Genomic DNA, 6,000 nt, shown 5'->3' on the forward strand with positions numbered 1-6,000 from the left:
AACATTATAAAACCTATAGAAATTTGGTATTCCCCCTGATCGTAACGACCCACAGAATAAAGTAGTCAAGTCTTTTGGGAGGCTTGGTGAAAGCTGTAAAAACCAAGCCCACAAGAAAACGGTGAAATTACTGGATTTGGAAAATCTGGATTTTTTTTTTCCTGCTTCCCAGTACATGGCATTAAATATTGTCACTATGAAGTGCAATTTGTTATGAAGAAAACAAGCCCAGGTACAGCTCATGGAAAAATAAAAAAAGTTATGGATTTTTGAAAGTGGGGAGTGAAAAATGAAAATTCAAAAATTAAGGGGTTAATGAAGGTTTTTCTTTTTATACAGTTTCTGTCTCTCTTGTACTTTGATGTAAGAACATACACTTTACATACACACTGCTTCTGTGATTCTCTTGTGCTCTGGTGTGTGCAAATATACATATATAATTTCCTGTTTACATATTACCTCCTCAAGCACATTTTGCTGTTTTATTTGTATGTTGGTATTCTTTTTGTGATGTGTTTTTACATATATTCACATTTACACATTTTTATTCCCACTTTGGAATCCTACATCGATATGTGCCTAGATATAGGACATTTTCATAACCCTATATACTTACCTTTCAGGATACCCCACAGATTATGTAGGAGAGGATGCTCAGCAACTTGCGTTCCTGGGCTGATTCCCAACCTAAGTACTTGCGCCTGCATGAACCTTCTTTCTTTGTGGCCAGTGAGCTATTGCTCCTTTGCATGACTGCTCTGTCAGTACGAGTAGGGTGTTTGACTAAGGCCAATCAAATTCTGCCTGTAGACATATTGAGGATGTGGGTTGTAAAAGTTTATAAATTTTCCTAAGAAGTGTTTGCACGCCATTACAGTAATATGCCCTGAAGAAATCCCGGCAAAAATTGTTGGGTGGCTTATAGTGTTCTGTGGTTCCCAAGCACATTTCTGAGTGTATATTTGCTATTTAAAACATAAGAGACCAGGATGGGTACTGGATGAGAAACCAAACCACCATGCAACGGGACTGGCAATCAGGCCCCCAATGAAGAATTTCCCCCATCTTTCAACTAAGCACAAGAGGATGGAGCTGCAACCACAGAAGACCCAGCTGGAGGGGCGAGGTGGAGTGAGGCAGTACATAGAAGGACATTCTTTCCTTATGCAGGGCTCCAACTTGCCGGTAAAACGGCTGTGTACGGTATTGGACTGGATCGGAGAGAAGATGACCAGGGGCTTCCTGCCCGGGGTCTGGAGGCACACACTTGAAACTGGCTACCTGTGCCAACAGTGAGGAGCACGGGAATTACCAGACGTGGATAAGCTTTCCTCATACCTAGAGACGCTTCTCCCAAGAACCCTAGGGGCTGGCGTTTCCCGAACATTGGGGACAGACAGGACAAGACCCAATGAAGTGCTCCGGACAGTGCAATACAGGCAGAGGTTTCCCTGACGTCTTCTGGAACGCTCCTGGGAGGAGAGTCTGTCTCTGTCCAGCTGCATAGGCTCCTCTGCAGGTGGTACAGTCGGAGGCTGCAGCAGCCTTTGGAAATCAGGAGCCAGGCGAGGTAGACTTCGTGGACCGACTTGGGGTTGCTTGCAGCGTAACCCCTCGGTAATCCATAAACCACACTTCAATCCAAGTGGTTAAGGTGATGAGACCACTCATGGTAGACGGCAGGTCACAAGCGGCCAATGCTTCTTGAATTTGAGAAGAGAGTACTTCTCTGAAGGTTGCGGACAGGGCTGCATCGTTCCAGGAGAGTTCCAAGGCCAGGGTACGGAATTGGACAGCAAATTCTCCCACGGATGAGTCACTTTGGTGCAGGTTCAGCAATGCAGTCTCAGCAGAGGAGGCCCGTGCAGGTTCTTCGAACACGGAACGGAATTCTGCCAGAAATGCCATGTGAGTAGCTGTGACCGGATCGGCTATCCCAAATAGGTAAGATAAGACTGATGATAAATGCCACCTTGGATCGCTCCGTGACAAATTGAGACGTGATGAGTTCAATGTGCAGTTTCACTGGGTAATAAAGCTCCTGCACAGCTCGGGGACCCCATCATATTTATCAGGCATAGATAGTCACAGCCTAGGTTCAGCGACAGGAAGACAAGCCAGGGTAGCAGAAGTCGCAGGAGCAGTTGCAAGCAGTTCTCCTTGCGCAGCAATCTGCTGGTACACAATGCTGGTAAGATCAGCCAGTCTTGTAAGCGGAACCTTGGCGGGGTCCATGGCCGGATTTTACTGGGACACTTGGGACCAGAATCTAAGTGGCACCCGGGCTTCAACAGAGCCCGCCGCAAAGCAGGTTGGTCTTGCTGCGACATGGTACCACCAGGACGTTCCACAGGTGCAACTTGTCCGGGGTGGTAGTCAAGGTCTAGGTACAAAATCGGCAGGCAATCTCGTGGTCAAGGACAGGCAATAGGTCGATGCAGGTGGCAGAGGTTCAAGAATCAGAGACAAAGCAAGAGGTCAGGGCAGGCAGTGGAGAAGAGTAGTCGGGAACGGAACCGGGGTCACAACGGGAAATCACAAAAACAGCGAAGGGCGTCAAACAAAGCTTTCTCTAAGGCACAAGACCCGGCAGGAAGAGGCAGGATTAAATAGAATCCTGGGTAAAGCCAGTGCCAATTAAATGGCCCTTTAAATCTTCTGAAGCCATAATGCTACTGGAATGACTTGCCCTTCCGAGGTGGAAGCTGGCCCCGGCCAGACTAGCTGACTAATCTTGAGGGGAACGGGAGGAGAGGGTATGGGAACTAGGGAGTAGAGGGGAACCGACCTATAGGAGAATGCTGACAAATTTTCTTTTCAACAAGAGTTACTACACAGTTGCGACCAGAAAGGTTGTGTTATTGCTCTGATCATAGTTGTGGTTCTTCACTTAACCAATACATGTCTCATTCTTGTCTGACTGAAGGATTTGACAAGATTTATAACAGACTGAATACAATAACTTTATTCAAAAAGATACAGATATATACTAGAAATGCGAAATGTTGTAGTCACCTGCTTGTATACTGATGAATGCTGTGTTCAATGTATGCTACATGTATGATGTAAACATCTTTCATAATAAAACCAGTTTAAAAAAATTCTTCTGAAGCCAGCGCGCGTGCCCTAGGAGACGGGGACCCGCACGCACGGCCTTGGACCTGGAAGCAGGAGCAATGACGGGTAAGTAGTGGCTGCATGGAGCGGGGGCACACAGAGGCGCATAGGTGAGCCCGTGACCCGAGACATGGGTCGCAGGACCACCCGTGACACTTGGTTTACAATCCTTCCACCTGGTGGTAGATTTCCTTTAAGTTGAAATTGCATTGAAAGTCAGAACTGGTATATTTTGTAAGTGTTATTTTTTTTGTTCCTGTGACAATTAAGAGTTTCAAAATTTTGGGCTGTCATAGGAACAAGGATTAACAATAAAGCTTTAATGCAAACACCTTTATTGATAACTCTGCACAAAGAGGACCATCTGTAAGTCGGGTGTTCTTAAGTCGGGGTCTATAGTTGTAATCACGCTGCTGGGAGCTAACCAGCAATTGTTAATAATGGTCAATAAATGCCAAAAGCAGTGGTAGATTTCCTGAAGGGTTCATTCAACCTTTCAGTTTTTCAAATGCAGTTTTCAATGCCCAAACCAGAAGTGGCGTCAAAAAAAAGTTTCAAAAACTGCATCTGAAAAACTGAATGTGTGAACACCCCAACCTTTAGGGTGCATTCTTGGGCCATTTTTAAATGCACTGAAAACACATAAGTTTTTTTCCTATTTTTATCATGCCTTTGTCTGGTTTTAATCTGTTATACAGCTGCTTCAGAGAGGTGAGCACATGCCTGGATGGAGGTGCTGCTGTAAATATTGTGTTCTTGGACTTTGACACTGTCCCTCATAGACCCCTGATGGGTAAAATAAGGTCTATTGGTTTGGAAGGAATAATTTTCAATTGGATTTAAACTGGGTGAAGGATCGTATCCAGTGAGTTGTGGTCAAGGATTCCTTCTCAGAATGGTCACCAGTTATAAGTGGTTTACCCCAGGGTTCTGTGCTTGGCCCACTACTATTTAATCTATTTATGATATAGAGGAAGGAATTAATAGCACTGCGTCTATTTTTACACCATATATTACACCAAGCTGTGTAGTGTAATACAGTCTATGGAGGATGTTCATAGGCTGCAGGGTGACTTGGACAAACTGAGTGTTTAGTCATCCACTTGACAAATGAGGTTCAATGTGGATAAAGATATGGTTATGCACCTGGGGGCTAACAATCCAAAGGCAAAATATGTCCTTGGGGGAGTAAATCTGGGAGAGTCCCGTTTTGAGAAGGACCTGGGCGTACTATTGGATCATTGATTAAAAAACAGCATGCAATGTCAATCAGCTGCCTCTAAATCCAGAAAGATCTTGTCATGTATCAAAAGTGCTATGGACCCTCGTGATAGGGATGTAATATTACCACTTTACAAGGCATTGGTTCGGCCTCACCTGGAATATGCTGTCTAGTTCTGGGCAGTGGTCCATAAAAAGGTTGCACTGGAGGTGGAGAGGATACAACGAAGAGCCTCAAAAATGATAAGGGGTATGGAGGGTCTTAGTTATGAGGGAAGATTAAAACAACTAGATTTATTTAGTCTGGAATACAGAAAACTAAGAGGGGACATGATTAATTTATATAAAGATATGAATGGTCCATACAAAAAAATATGGTGGTAAGTTGTTCCAGATTAAATTAAATGATAAGACCAAGGGGCACTGTCTCCGTCTGGAGAAAACAAGGTTTAATCACCAGAGGCGACAGGGCTTCTTTACTGTCAGAACTGTAAACCTTTGGAATAGCCTGCTGGTCACGGCAGGGAAAGCAGAGAGCCTCAAGAAGGGTCTAGATGCCTTTATACACCCAAATAACATTGTTTTATAGAACTGTTTCCCCTAAATCCCTTCCCTTCCTTGGTTGAACTTGATGGATATGTGTCTTTTTTCAACCATGTAAACTATGAAAACACGGCTCATTACTGCTTGCATGCGTTTCAGTGGAAAGCACATGGGATTTAAAAATACAATTGAGACGCAAGGTATGAACGTTGATATACTTAAACTGACGGATGTATTTTTTTTTTTTGTTTGCAGTGATTCACAGTATGCTAAAATAGTGTGTGACAAATCTGCACACCTCTTCTGCAGATAGTCTGAAAGAACAATTATAAGGTTTTTGTTTTTTTTTTGCTGTTTGTCCATTACCTGATATAAAAAATGAGAGTATGCTATCAATGCGGGGGAAATTTATCATTTTTCTGCCATTGAAGCAGTGAAAGAATCACAAATTCTCGTACAGTGAAAGAATTAGCACATTTTTAAAGCAACTACCCCACCTCCACGCCATGTGGAGGGGCGTGGCGGCCTTCGCAGTTGGCGTGCACAGGAGTAGGGTTCCCGCCCAGTGCCTGCATAATAAAAAACCCAAAACTACACTAGGTCAGATATGGCGTAGTTATGCCCGGCTGCCGTGCTGCCAGCCAGATACCAAAAAAATCTTAAACCTCTTTCTGTATTTGGTGGGACGCGGGGGGGGGGGGGGGGGGGCATGGCCACTATCATATACGTATAAATCTCCCCCTATGTGTGTATTGCTAGAAAGCAGTCAGAAATGTAATTTGCTATTGACAGCATTCATCTGGGTATAACATTTTAGAAATCTGCACTCTGCCCTTACAAAGACTGCGCTTGTCTGTAACAAACATAATTCTGTGATGTTGTTGTGTGTGAATATTTCCAATGGTAATTAATCATGAGAAATATGGAAATGCTCAGCTTCTGTATCACGTTGAATTCTTTTGTGTGACCTTTTTTTCTACATAACATGTGACAATAGTGGTCATTGTAGGTAAACCATGACCACATGATTATTTGGCCAAAGGAAAGTTTACCAGCAGTCTTTGCACAATGAACCTTGGGGGCATATATTGTGTGTCCTTTACACAGCGCCCATTTATC

The sequence above is a fragment of the Engystomops pustulosus genome, chromosome 1, assembly GCF_040894005.1.
Source record: "Engystomops pustulosus chromosome 1, aEngPut4.maternal, whole genome shotgun sequence".
Classification (NCBI taxonomy): domain Eukaryota; kingdom Metazoa; phylum Chordata; class Amphibia; order Anura; family Leptodactylidae; genus Engystomops; species Engystomops pustulosus.